Genomic DNA, 15,498 nt, shown 5'->3' on the forward strand with positions numbered 1-15,498 from the left:
TCTAGTATTTCACTGAAATAGCATACAAATTTAACAAATGAGAATACAAACTGAACGAAGGGATTATGCTTAATATTTATATGATTAAGACATAATCTTTAATTCAAACAGTTTAATTGAGGTCTTGAGCTGGTATGTCAGTAACTGCTAGTAGTCCTTTGTTATTTTAAGTATAATTGTCATTTTGCTCAGTTTTTTTTCTGTTATATATTCTGACAACGGACTCGGACTTTAAGTAAACTGAGTTTTACTGTGCGTATTTCTGTGTGTTTATTTATTCTAAATTGAATGGAGGTATAGGGGAGGGTTAATATTTAAAAAAAAAAACATATTTAACCCCGCTGCATTTTGCGCCTGTTCCAAGTCAATAGCTATATAGCCTGTGGCCTTTGTTAGTCTTGTATGTTTATTTTACTTTTAGTACATTTATATGTTTTTGAGTTTTGTGTGAAATCGATTTTCACTTAACACAATTGATGGGCCAGCTTAGGCCCACCTCCGATTGCCAGATTTTTCGCTGTGTTGGCCTTCAGCTGTGACAGATTACACATTTACATTCTCAATTTTACCATTTAGAACAGGAGAGGAGGTATCATTCCGGAAAGTAAACATTTGGCAAATAATTCAAAGCTAATAGTGACAAGTCCAGAATGAAATTTCTAACCATTTTCATACTTTTACTAGAAATAAGTACTAGTATTCGTTTTTAAGTTCTGCAGAATATTATAACAAAACTATTAAAAGAAACAAATATTTAATTTCAGTAAAAAAGCCTTTTATCATACGAATCTTCTAGATTGCATGGATATTTTGAAACATGTCATAAATAAAACATTAAAGTGGTTATTGTAAATACAGTCTTACTGTTTATATAGATTTTCAAATCAGCGTTTTTAATGTTTTACCAATCTTTTTCATAGATGTCTCCATATACAGACTTGAAGAGTCTTACACTGTCTCCATATGACTCGACGATAAAGCTTGTGTCGGTTCTCTCTCTACGACAAACATCATTCTCTACGCATAAAGTTAACCAGCCTTTTCCCGTTTCGATTTTAGTGTATGATCCAGCTCCAACTGTTCTTCTGTATGCATGCCCACCATATGCCAAAGATACTCTGATTGAATGATCTGTGTTATTAACAACATAAGTGTTATCTCTACCTAATATAAAAACAAAATCAAAAGATAAAGATTAAAATTAAAATATTATATAAACAAATCATAATATTTTTGTCTTCTGTTCGTGTTATATCTTTAATATCGTGCTCTTTGTCAGTGTGCCATTATTCTGTGTAATAATTTGTTTATATTCATTATTGTCAAGTTACAATAAAAATCGTATTATATTGGTCATATTCCCGAATGTCTTGGGTAAACAAATCGAAATTTTGTGTCCTCAATTCTCAACTTGTGTTTGCCTCTAACCCCTTTTTTAATGAGGGTATTTGTGTAGCCAAAACGCGCTTCTAGACTTCTAAACTGGGTATTTTTGTGCGCTTTTTTAAAACGACACCAGCATTCAAGGTATTTTTTTTATTTTTCAAGGTCTGACATATTGACCTATTTACAAATGTACTATTTTTGAATGAAAAACACTTGTGTAAAAGACAACGAGGAATAAGACTAAGATTCAAGAAGGGGTATAAGTATATAGAATATCAACGATTCAAACAATTCGGCAGACTTTTATTTGAGATTGAAGATGTTGAAGTTTATCCATATGAACAGAGATTTTTTTATAAAAAAATAACAAAGGTTAAGAGGTCAGTAGTTGCACGGGAAACTAAAGTCATTATGAAAACTTACCCCACCAGGCATTAGTATTCTCTAACCAGAACACACAAACTAGAACAAGCGCAGTAAACAGCTTTGACGACATTCTTCCTGTGAAGACAAAGTTTTTGATAGATAAATGAGATTGTTTGGAAATTTTATTTTACTTTCTATTAATTCCACTTTACTTTCTTAATTGTATTCCAATATTCTTTACTGCTACAATGATTTATGCATATGAAAAAGAAGAAGTATGATTGCCAATTAGACAACTCTCCACAAGAGACAAAAAATGACACAGTATTTAACCACTATAGGTCACCGTACGGCTTTCAACAATGAACTAAGCCCATACCGCATAGTCATCTATAAAAGGTCCCGATCCAACAATTGTAAAACAATTGAAACGAGAAAACTAACTTACACATCAACAAACGACAACCACTGAACTGCAGGTTCCTAACTTGGGACAGACACATACATATAGAATGTGTTGGGGTTAAACATGTTAGCGGGATCCCAACCCTCCCCTTCCCGGGACAGAGGTGTAACAGTACAACATAAGAAAAAACTATCAAAATCAGTTTAAAAAGGCTTAACTCATCAGAAGGATACAAATAGAAATAAATCTAACAAAACAGAGTGGACGCGGCCAGGTATTTGTATATCCCAACCAAAAAAAAAAGATACTAAGCACTGATCTGAGAGTACTTGCAGTTACTGACAGCTAGTTGAAATCCATTAACATGTATGTTTATTTGCGTTTTATGGAATCACATTAAACTATCAAACTTTCAAGACAAAATCATTCATCTGACCATCCTATTTAACAAGAGAAATTATTTGGCATTTTTCATTTTCAACTTAAAAAGTTACAAATGAGAAAAAACTTACCAGAGTTTGAAGATTAGCAATTACTGTAAATGTATTAACTTCACAAATACAGCAGTATAAATAGTTGCGTTAATAAGCAACTCTTCGGTTAAAAACGGAAATTAGTAGTTACATTACTTATCATCAGGCAAATAGGTGCTTAGATATGACCTTCTATTAGTGTTCTTGGAATAAAATAATGTCAAGTCTGTAATTAAAATAAGTTTAAAATAGCACATTACCCTAGATATATGTACTACCAACCCTTGTAAACAATAATAATTTCTTTTTATTATCTTTAGTTAAGATAGTTCTACCAAATACCTACCCATTTAAACAGTAGTATACCGCTGTTCAAAACTTATAAATCGATTGAGAAAAGTTACAAACTAAAACTGAGGGAAACGCATCAAACAAGTTTTAAGATTATTTAAGAACAGATATGATTATAAGGCTTGTCTCTCCTGGCGAAGTTTGACTTTTAATAATCAAATAAACCGTATCAACAATAGCGTTTGTACTAAGTTCAGATTGAAAAAAAAAAAACAAAACTTCTTGATCTCGTAGAATTTAATATGTCTTAAACCGAAGATTCTTTCATTTTCTCTTGTTGTCTCCGAAAATAATGTGGAGTGTTTCAATTTGAAATAAATATGTCAAAGCTTGTTACTCGTACTATCAAGTATACATTGATTACATTCACATTGGGTTAGCATTGCACATTTTTTGAGTTAGCAATTCGTTTACAGTATGGCAAAACATTGCATGACGGAGATTGCACATTCTGATGTAGGTCTACACAATATAAGATCATATCAGAACATAAAATAATAATGATCTTTATTTGTCATATAAGTAACATTATACTTGTGACATAAACAAAAGTAACAACAACAATAAAATAACTGAGTTGAACACACACAAATCTATATATATACAAGTAAAACTAACTAAGAGTCCCCTGTCCTCAGCTCTAAAGACTGTTTTATAAAGGAATCTGTTTTGTTCACTTGGCTTATATTAGAAGGATTTAGTAGTACTACTAGTTTTTCAGTATCAGATAGATTTGGAAACATAGGATTATCTATTGCCATGCCATTAAAAAGTTTTATACGTAAAACATTATTAATTTGACAGTGGAGGAGAAAGTGATTTTCATCTTCTAAGGTTTTACAAGTTGGACATGTTCTATTGTCGCGAGGTATTTTTAGATATCTGCCCTTTTCAATGAGCAAATTATGGTCACTAATTCTAATTTTTGTAAATAAACGTCTAGTTTCAAAATTGTGATATTTTAGATAAAATTCTTGGTCTTGTTTGACTTTGATATTTTTGTAAAGAAAAAGTTTGTTATTTTCGTTCAAACTATTAATTTTATTTTCCAGTAGTTCTGAATAAAATTTACTTGTAATATTCTTAATCCAAGTCTTTAGTTTGTTAACTTGTTCCATATTTTGACAGGACATTATTTTTCGTATATCAATATTCATTTCTTGTGTTGAATCTTTTATAAAAGTGGACCAAGTATACACTCCTTGTGAATCAAGGTGTTTACTTAATGTATAACTTTCTTTTAGCAATGGGTTTATGTTTTCAGTATTCAATCTAACCAAATAAAGAATTGCTTGTGTTTTTATATATTTTTCTATTCAGCTTTAACACCTAAATTAGCAGATGTTTTTTTAGTACCTAAAATATATTTACAGAAATTAACATGAACCTTTTCGAAGGGAGTCTTATCCAAATATTGGAAATTATCTATATCTTTTTGTTTTGGGATTTTAATCTGCCTTTTGCTCTATAATAAGATTGATATGTATCCATGTATGATATTTCGTCATTACATGTTAAAATTGGTTTTATAAGAGAATCAAAAAGATAAAAGGATACATTAACAGGAAAATTTCCCAAAAAGGCTGCATGTGTTTTTTTTAATGAAAACAGAGCTTTCCTAGCTTTTTTGGCTAAATCTGTTAAACTTGCATTTCGATTTCCATTATTTTTTATCAGAGTGCCCAGAAATTTATACTCAGTAACGTTATCATTTTTTTCATTATTGAACCTTACAATGTATGGTTCCAGTTTTGTAGTTCTTTGTTCAATGATCATTGTTTTTGATTTTTTAGTATTTAGACATAACTGCCATTTTTCACAGTAATTTGATTAAGTTATTTAAGCTTTTTTGAAGACCTTCTTTACTTTCGGATAAAATTATAAGGTCATCGGCAAACAAAAGACTTCAAATATCAGAATTTAATATTCTCAAGGGTTTTGAACCTTTATGGTCAAAATTTTCAACTATATCATTAATAAATAAATTGAAGAGTGTGGGACTAATAATGAAGTAAATCGTTAAATGCAATCGTACTACTGATTCAAAGTTACTGTTAAAAAACCTACTAATTATGTTTCCTTAAGATCTTGCCCCGAGCTGAGAGACAACTTCTAATTCATTTTATAATTTGGATTAACAATAGCAATCAATATATTGGACAATGATCAGTCAAATTAATTACCACGACGACAATTTTTAAAGAAAACATAACTATTTAATAATTCCAATACAAGTTTATATCGAATCTATCAAAATTGAAAAAAAAGTCCGGTTAACCGGTTAGCGTTTATGGTATTCGGTATTTGGTCGTTCAAACGGTTAACCGTTGACAACACTAATTATAATCAATTTAGGCTTTACTTAAATTAATGAATAAAGAACACTAAATCATATTATACTATATATCGTTGATGTAGATACTAGTTAGAAATGTAATACATACCAAATTACTGAAAATTTTACTATCAATTCTTAAAACTCAATAAAGTAGATATAGTATGTGTATGAGAGGCTCCTGAAGCTCAATCATATATGTGTTTTTAAATAAACTTGAATATTTTATAAAACCAGTTTGATAATTCGTGCATCCAATGTAAATATAGAGTGTTCTCAAATTCGATTTAATATACCATATAGCCGGTTATTTTCGCGGATAGTACAAAATCGCCAAAATAAATTCCTCCAATTAAAAAAGGTATTGACAAAAGGTTTGAATCCGACAAAATGATAACCGCCAAAATATTTCGTATACCTTATTCAATGAAAATCGCGAAATTAATCCGCTGTAAGGTTCTGTGCGCTTACATCTGTTATCACGCTCTAATGGGCCCTGTTCAGAGATATACGTCTTTCAAAATGGGAAGTGTTATAAGGCTCTATTTAGATATGAGTTTGATTTTGAGAAAAGACTCCCGTTTCTTTCGAAAAATCATCACAATATTGCATTATCCCTGACGATCGATCATGATACCAGCAGAATTACTGATGTCATCGCAGTTTTGTGAAAATTTTAATCCGTAACTCCGAATAAACTCCTCGGGCATAATGTGCTTATTTTGCGCCTTACGCGCATTTCATCTACAAATAATTCATCAGTGAATCTGAATTAACAACAAATAAATAGGCTAAAAGAAATATTAAATTGAAGAGCATTTAGGACCCAAAATATAAGATATCGACAATTCTACTAATTTTATTTTAATTTGTTTTTACTTTTTGCGTAGGTTAATGAAATTTTACATAAAGAAGTATATATGGACAAAAAAGAAGGCTGAAACGGAAGTCAGTGTTAATTGTGATGAAAGCTGACTTTCTTTTTAAGTTGAAACAATTAAGAATAAGGACTATCTCAAATATTAAACGTGATAGGAGAAAGTACTTACTTTATACGTTTAATACATAAAACACTATAATAAGTCACATAAAGCGATACTGACTTTGCAAAACAAATGTTGATCAAATATATTACTTGGATACAATTCGATTTTATTCCTGTTTGAGCTTTTGATTTTGTCATTTTATAACGGAATTTCCGTTTCGAATTTCCTTTGGATTTAGGCATTTTTGTTATTTTACTTTTTCCAAAATATACATAAGTCTTATGACTTGATAAATACAATGTAATGGCTATGCAACTGTAGACATTGAACATATATAATATATTCGAAATCAATGAGACATTTTTTTAAGTGAATAAGTATTTGGTAAAACATGCTTAACAGAAAAATGATCATGGTGTATTTGGCACAACGTTTTGGAATTTTGGGTCATAAATGCTCATCAACTTTGTCCTGTTAAGCTTTCTAACTATTTTGATTTGAGTGTGACTGATGAGTCTTATGTAGACGAAACGCGCGTCTGTCGTAATAAATTATTAGCCTGGTACCTTTGATAACTAATTAAACAAATCAAATTGCTAACATATTTATTAAACAAAACTGATATAAATAGTTACAAACTATCGACTGTAAAACAATGTTAACTGAAAAAAGGTCAATTGACAAGAATACGAAAAAAAACTGATCTTCTATTTTGTCCATCTGATGAGTAAAGCCTTTTTCAACTGATTTGTATAGTTCGTTCTTATGGTGTACTGTTATACCACTGTCTCAGGTTAGGGGGAGGGTTAGGACCCCGCTAACATTTTTAACCCCGCCACATTATTTATATATGTGCCTGTCCCAAGTCAGGAGCCTGTACTTCAGTGATTGTCGTTTGTTTATGTGTTACATATTTGTTTTTCGATCATTTTGTTTTTATAAATAAGGCCGTTAGTTTTCTCGTTTGAATTGTTTTACATTGTCATATCGGGGCCTTTTATAGCTTACTATGCGGTATGGGCTTTGCTCACTTTTGAAAGCCGTACAGTGACCTATAGTTGTTAATGTCTGTGTCATTTTGGTCTCTTGTGGACAGTTGTCTCATTGGCAATCATACCACATCTTCTTTTTTATATGAACCTAAATGTTTACCACGCCATTATTGCACATTAAATCTATGATGGCCTTTTCTTGCTACCGAATAATAAAACCAGATAGATATGCTTCATATTTTTACTGGATGTGATGAACTAATTAAAGCTGTAAACAGGCTCATTGGAAACATCTAGTTGAAACTGCTTCCGGGTGCAGGCTGTTTTTCCCGCATTGAAGTTCCATGTGTGGCCTATGGTTGCTTCTTTTTACTTTTTCGGGTTGTTGTTTCTTTGACATCTCCCCCTATCCATGTTTCAGCAGTTTATTATAGGCAGCAATTACACTGCTGTAAAAGCAGACTTTAATCTGTACAGTTATAAATCCTTTTACGGCCAAACGTAGAAAAGATCCATTTTCTCAATAAATTCAATTAACCCCACCTTATTCAGTTTTATGTCCACCGTATTATGAATCCTAATGACTATATTTCAAATCAAAATATGGATTTTTCTGTTCTTTTTTAATATTATATCATAAAAATAGCAACTATACAGTATATGAAAACAACTAAAAATTGGAATGAGTTAGTAGAGAAACGAGTTGGTAAAAGTACGACTGTTCGCATATTTCAGTGTCCACACCTGTTAGTTCTTGTACTAACATAGGGACGACGTCAAATATTCAATGTAGGATAACAAAACAAATCCTTGAGTTTTTTCACTCTTCCCCCTCTTTACTTAATTTGGGAATTGTTTTTTACCAATAAGGATATATGTAAAATTGATGTCAATTAAACAAAACTTGCAGCAATTTGACCCCCCCCCCTTTCCCAAAATAAAACTATTTGAATTAAGTGTTTTTATCCTGCATTGATCTTTTGATGTCGTTCCTTCGTAATAACTTGTTTGTTTTCGTATCTGACCTCTGTTTACTGTTTAATTTCACATCTGTTTTATTTTTTTTACCTCTGTTTTTCATGTTTTATTGTCTGTTTTTAAGTTTTATAGTATAAGAAAATGTGGTATGAGTGCCATTGAGACAACTCTCCATTCAAGTCACAATTTTAAAAGGTAAATCCATAATAGGTCAAAGTATGGCCGTCAACACGGAGCAATAGCTCACCCCGAACAGCAATATTAAGTACCCCAAAACTATGCGGTATGACTTTGCTAATTTTTGAGGCCGCACGGTGACCTACAGTTATTAATTTTCTGTCATTTGGTCTATTGTTAACAGTTGTCTCAATCATACCACATCTTCTTTTTTCATAGCAAAATATTTTGATGTTTTAAGTCGAAAATTGTTTGAAAAATTAAATAACATGATATTAAGTTTTGTTTTTAAATGGCAGGTGTTTTGTCAACCATATTCACTGATCAAATTCTATTTCCTTTCTACTTGTAAAGACACTACTTTTTAAGAGTACTTATCTTTAGTAGGTAAGTGTTAATATATACATATCAAAAAGGATATGATACAGTACTGTTACTTAAGTATTTTATTTCATATCAAATGGTAATTTAGTCCATGCATATGGCGTATGTCATTTAACCTGACTGTCCCTCTGGTATCTCTCGCCCCTATTTTAGTGATCGAATAAAAAAAAGTAAGAATAACTTGATGACCAGACTATGATATCATAATGTCGTACTGTCTAATAACCAGTCCCCGCGGATATCGTCAGCTCAGTAGTCAGTACTTATGTACTGACATGATGTAACAAACTTTTCTAAAATTATCTGTTTATAGTTTTGAAATTATTAAGAAACTAAGGTTACAACTCCCTTAGGCAAAGTTGACTTTAGATGAATTTGGCTATTTATTTTAGGTATTTTTTTGTCATATAGCTCTTCAACGGGTTCGGTACTTATACATCTTCGGATTTCGGAAATGTTTGGCTTTGGGAGTTCCTGATGAAGGGGAGTCCAGAAAAGTGCTTCGGACGCATGAAATTATCAAACGTGTTGTTTTCCATTTTTTCATATTGTTTTTGTTGATTTGGTTAAGTATAGTACATATATATATAATTGAAGCAAAACAAACTAGAGAAATTAATTTTTCAGATTATTCAAATTCACTTTGAAAAAACAAATATTTCAACCATACCATCAAGTTGATATACTTAGTAATATAATGTGCTAAACCAAGTGCACCATAACTAATACATACTAAAGTACAGCATTACTTATATATTGTGTTCAGAGCATCATGTCTTAGCACATACCATACAATGATTTACAATATACTGTATAAAATACACATCTCTTCATCATATATGCACACCCTCAGCCCAATATTTATTTTCAAAAGAGGTATAACGTTAGTATGTGTCAACCAATAATAACAATATCCTTTATAAGTAATGGAAAATATGCAAAAACTTGACACAATTTCTGCGTGACAATTAATTCCATATCTAAGGAACGATAACAACTATTATTAAAATATTTCGTATAACACGACATGAGTTGTATTTCTTGTATAACTTTTTTATGAAGGTTATTTTCAAATAATATGTTGAATGTCGGAATGTGCATCTGATACTATTTACAATAGAGCTTCCAATTTACACTAGAGCTTACAAAGACAAAACTATATCTTAGTCCGCTACTTTCGGGAAAAGTTTATATTGACTCGTTCATGAAATCTGTTTTTACTTCAAAGCACAAAAATACATTATTATCAGGCCCAACTTTGACAACTAAAACTTCAAGCATTATAAAATATCTTCATTGTAGACGTAAAAAAAATTATTTTTGTCTGATTGGTAGTAGGGCACTCTCCAGCATAGAAAGCAGTTACTTGATTTAAGCTTTACGATTAGCAAATCGCATTTTTATATAATGATGATTTTTAGCATTCTAAAATATCATAATGATAATAGCAATTATAACCAATCAATGAGTCTCGGATATATTAATGATAAATAAAATGATAATAGTCATGAGGGATGTAATACTCTCATTTGGAAATGAAAGCTGGTATACGATTTATTCCATCGGTTTCTTTGAGTACTTTTAGACCACATGACACCAAAAGGTCAGTTTTATTAAGTTGTATCAGAAAATCTTTTATGACAAAGCATGAACAGTGATGATAAATAGATAAAAAAAAAGGCATTACAAAAATAATTTTATTAAGACAATGAATTCAGATGATTAAGATACTAAACAGTCAGTCAAATATAGACAATCGTAGTTTACCTATGTCCATTCTCTTTAAAAGTAACATATTCATAATCCGAAAAATAAAAATAAATTCCGCTTTTTCGAAGAAATTCACGAAAGAAGCATTCAAAGCCATGCTACATACATTAGGCCTTTAGTTTTCTCGCTTGAATTGTTTTACATTATCATTTCGGGACCTTTTGCAGCTGACTATGCGGTATGGGCTTTGCTCATTGTTGATGGCCGTACGGTGACCTATAGTTGTTAATTTCTGTGTTATTTTGGTCTCTTGTGGAGAGTTGTCTCATTGACAACCATACCACATCTTTTTTTTATTATATATAAGTATGTTTTCCTGTTCATAATGAGAAATGAATATAGTGAGGTCAAATATGTTTAAATGCCTACCATTTCCTTTAACCTTGAGGCAGTAGATTGATTGAATATTATATCATGGTTGAAGAGCGTACGATGACCTATAGTTGTCAACATCCTTGTTATCTGGTGGATGTTGTCAATCATACAACATTTCCTTGTTTTCATATATTTTTAAATGCCAATTTAGAGATTTTATCCCATTTTCACGGTTCACTGAACATAGAAAATGATAGTGTGGATGGGGCATTCGTGTACTTGGGACATTATTTTTATTTCCCAAATTACAGAAAATCACTGATTTTTTTACTTATTAACCTTAACATAACACGTTATTTAGAGACAAGATAATGCGTGTGAAAAGGATAACTCTGTGAATGCAAAATATTAATATCAACAAAATGTACGTCCAAATGTGTTTATAATTGGGTAGAAATATGACTTGTGTTAATTAAGTTATGGGTGGAACTTTTAATTTAGAATTGAATGTTTCTTTTTGTATCTTCATTTAGATTTAGGTACAGCTTAACACATTAAACAAAATAATTTTATTTATGTAATAACATATATATCAAGGATAGAATTAATTAAACACAATTTGAAGGTTGTATGGCTTAGGTCAGGTAGACAATAGATACAACGAACCTTTAAATGTTCAGAGGATGTGGCCCTTGAATGATGAAGAAGTTGTACTTTCATTCTTTAAAATCTTCGAAGTAGTAACGTATATATAGCGGGTTATTTTCGCGAGTGTAAAATTTCGTGATTTTCATTGAATACGGTCTAGTATACGAAATATTTTAGCGTTAATTATTTTGGCGCATTCAAACTTTTATCAATACCTTTTCATGTACACTTATTTATTGGCGGAATTTTTTTTGACGATCTTGTTCTAACAGCGAACATTTACACCCCGCAAAAATAACCCGCTTTACGGTATTTACGCCATCTAGTTAACTAGTTATTAAAATGATTTACGATGATGCAGGTGCTTTGGTTTGAGGCAACTGCATATAATCAAACTACGTTTATCATTGTTGAAAATAATTACTTTCATAGATATAAACATCAGGTTAAAGGGGTTTGTAACTGTACGTTATAAATTACTTAAGATACACAATAATCCTTCGGCAATCATGAGGACACAAGCTGTTCTTCCTATCTGTTTTATTTTTGTTTGTATATCAAATACAAGTAAGTATCTATTTTATATCTAATTGGCATAAGTAATATTTGGAAATGATTTTTCTTTTGAAATATGGTTAACTGATTAGATAGTTTAGTTTTAAATTAAGCACATACTGACACAATTTTTTGTTTATTTGTCTAACACAAAAATTAGTGAAGCCATCAGAAAAAACAAAATTCAAGATACATAGAGGGAATATCGAATGTTAGAGTTCCTTGTCAATTTGGTAGGCCATTTTCTCAATTCTTTTTTGTTTTGCTTATATAGCTTCTTTTCGAAAACTATTTATTTTTAAAACGTAAAATTGAACTTTGCTGAAAGTCTGATTCTTTCATTTATTTTGTAAAGAAAATAATATTAGAAGATGATTTTAAAACACACATTTTAAAAGTATTTGTCATTCTTAGGAACAGTAAAAGATTTTTCTAGCCGGGATTCATGGGAACATTTTGATTCAGAATCCTGGGAAAGTTCTGATTTTGATTCATTTGACAGTTCTGACTCAAATATTTCGGGGAGGTCTGCAAATATAAATCACAGAACATCAGACTTGACCTACAGACGAAATGTCGGGTCAGATATATGGGAAAGTTCTGATTCCGAATTACCAGACAGTTCTGATTCAAATAATTTGAAAAAATATGCATACCACAGTTATGATTCCGATGATCAATCTGATAAAGACGATTCTGATTCTTGGGATTGGGATTCTATTGAGGAATCTAATGATGTCCGCAAAAAGTCGGTAACGTCTGATTTATACGATGGTGGTAGTTGGGAAGATTCTGATTCTGATTCCAGTGATTGGGAACAAGTAACAGATGGCTCAAGACATGCAATAACGATAAATAAACGAAAATATAAAAGTTTCGATTCTGATAGCATAGAGAGTGACAGCTACGATTCTGATGAAGATAGGAAATTAAATGTTCTTAAAATCGGGTTTGGTGAGACTGAAAGCGATGAACCAGCTTTTTCGATAAAGCATACTATTATCAAACAACAGTCAAATAGGAAAAGGAAGTTTAGAGATGATGACAGTTTTGACATGGATTCAGATGTTAGTGACAGACGTAACGACCGAACAGATAAATTGGTTACACAAAACGTTATGAAGCGAAATCGTGAAAATAACGAAAAAGATAGGTTTAACTGGAATTCAAAACGTAGTGACGATGGCAATGATTCAAATAAATGGGGAAAACAAACCAATCTAAAACAATGGTCTGAAAGTGACGATGAAGATGATAGCTTTGATTGGGACTCAGATTCAGATTTTTGGACGAAGCCAAACAAAATAAGATGGTCTAATAAAGTAAATACTTTAGGAAAAAATAACAGATTTGATTTTGATTCTGACAGAAGTAATACGAAAAGAGACGATTCCGTTGACCTGATTAAACAAAGCAGTCTGATTCGAATAAAGAATAACGGAAATATCAGACGAAATAATAAAAGGATAGACATGGATTCAGACAAAATTAACGACAATTCAAACAATGAGCTTTACCCGATCATCAACCAAGAATCAAATAAAGAGTATACAGAAATAGAAGATAGCAATTCGAACAATCGGTTAAATGCAATCAACAGACAAGAACCAAATGAAGGACATAAGGGAATAGGCAATCATAATGCTAATAGAGGTGTAATTAATATCGTTTTGCCTCACTTGAATATTCCGAAAAGGAATGGAGATAATGGCATATTTTTCAGGAATAAAAAAATGAATCTTTTTGAAAAAGAAAGTGAAGAAAGAGGAAATGACAAGCGTCAAATAATTCAAAAGCGGCCGAATTTTCTTCATTCAAGAAATAACAACTCGTTAGTTCGTGCGTCAAAGGTTGGTAAATTTATGTTTCCAAATTTGGTACGGAATGAAGGAGAGGAAAATGAGATCGAAGATGACTAACGCGATTTAGAAGACAACGTCGCATAATTTTTTTTTAGCCATGACATGCATATACCATTCAGATAACAGCTACTTCTAAAATCTGTACAAAATAAATGGAAAATTAGGTTGATTCTTTTTTTCTCAATATTAAGTCGAATACATGCTTCACAATAAACGAAACACACAAATAAAGTTACAAATATTTTTTTTTTTATATTGGTGCCATTTGGAAACATGGATTGATTAGGATATCGTAATCGATGCTTGGTTAAAGTTATATTCTGATAAATCATATTTGAAGCCCCTCACAGAGTACTAGTATAAGTAAAATGTCTATTTGGTTGAATGCACCAAACTCAACAAGATAAAAAAAGTCGCACTGTCAATAAAGTCACAACTGATATTTTTGTACAAAACTCTTCAGATTCTAATGTCCCTCTTATTTACCGATCAGACTTGAAAAAGGTAAAATCATAAAAATACTGAACCCCAGGTTTCAAAACGGAAAATCCCTAACCAAGTGGCAAAATCAAAATAATTGAAAAGCTCAAACACATCCAACGAATTGATATCTTTCAGATTTGATACAGACATTTCCTTATATAGAAATTGGTGGATTAAACCTTCAAGTTCGTTTTATAGCTAGCTTTGAAAGGCCTGAAGAATTCCTAATTTTACAATTTAAAGGCTATACTTTCACTGCTGTCAAATGCACCCTTTGCCATTCGCATAAAATAAATAGATTGCATCAATTATAATTATAAATAACTGCTTATCGTTCAATACCAATTGTGTCATGTATTTTTCATGGCTTTAACAAATTCTGATGGTACAACTAAAACGGTTCTGTATTTTTTTAAACAGACGTACAGAGTTGAAAATTAATGCTCGATGTAACTGGATCTGTCATTGTTTCGCTCCTTAATAAACAAACGATAGCATAGGTTGATCGCTGCCTGAAAAACCTATATAAATGTATAGGGTATTTAAATTACGCTGCCTGAAAAACCTATATAAATGTAAAGGGGTTTCAAGCTAAAAAAAACAATTATTAATCTATGTACCGGCAATAGTAAATCAATGAAAAAAATAGTATTTATCAACAGATTCCGCTTTGTAAACATCAGTCAACTATTTGTCGGTTCTCATAGGCCATACAATATATCCTTTATTTCTATCCGGTTACAATGAAAAAGACGGGTGACAACCATTTCTTTGAGAACATTTTTTGCCTCCAGATAAAGAATTGTCAATGTCACCAATATGTTTCTGCAGTTTTTGTTGGTGTTTTTTTTTTAATAAAATTGTTATTACCGAGTATTGCTATTTGTTTATTTTGTTTTATGTGTGTGCTGTGTACAATTTCCTTTAAGGGTACATCAGACAGACCGAAGTGAAGAAGGATATGATTTGTATAAATCATTGATTCTTAGTTATCAATTAACTCATCATAGATACCAGGATTAAATTTTATA

At 31.2% G+C, this 15,498-nt stretch overlaps 1 long non-coding RNA gene across 1 annotated transcript; it reads right to left on the reverse strand.

Annotated features, from left to right (window-relative positions):
• Positions 1-737: 737 nt before the first annotated feature.
• LOC143083858 (uncharacterized) lies at positions 738-2,806 on the reverse strand. Its single transcript, XR_012980908.1, has 3 exons — positions 2,671-2,806; positions 1,810-1,887; positions 738-1,164 (listed from the first exon to the last, which is right to left on the reverse strand). It is a non-coding gene; the product is annotated as an uncharacterized LOC143083858 (long non-coding RNA).
• Between the last annotated feature and the right edge of the window lie 12,692 nt (positions 2,807-15,498).

Source organism: Mytilus galloprovincialis, chromosome 7 (genome assembly GCF_965363235.1).
Source record: "Mytilus galloprovincialis chromosome 7, xbMytGall1.hap1.1, whole genome shotgun sequence".
Lineage (NCBI taxonomy): Eukaryota > Metazoa > Mollusca > Bivalvia > Mytilida > Mytilidae > Mytilus > Mytilus galloprovincialis.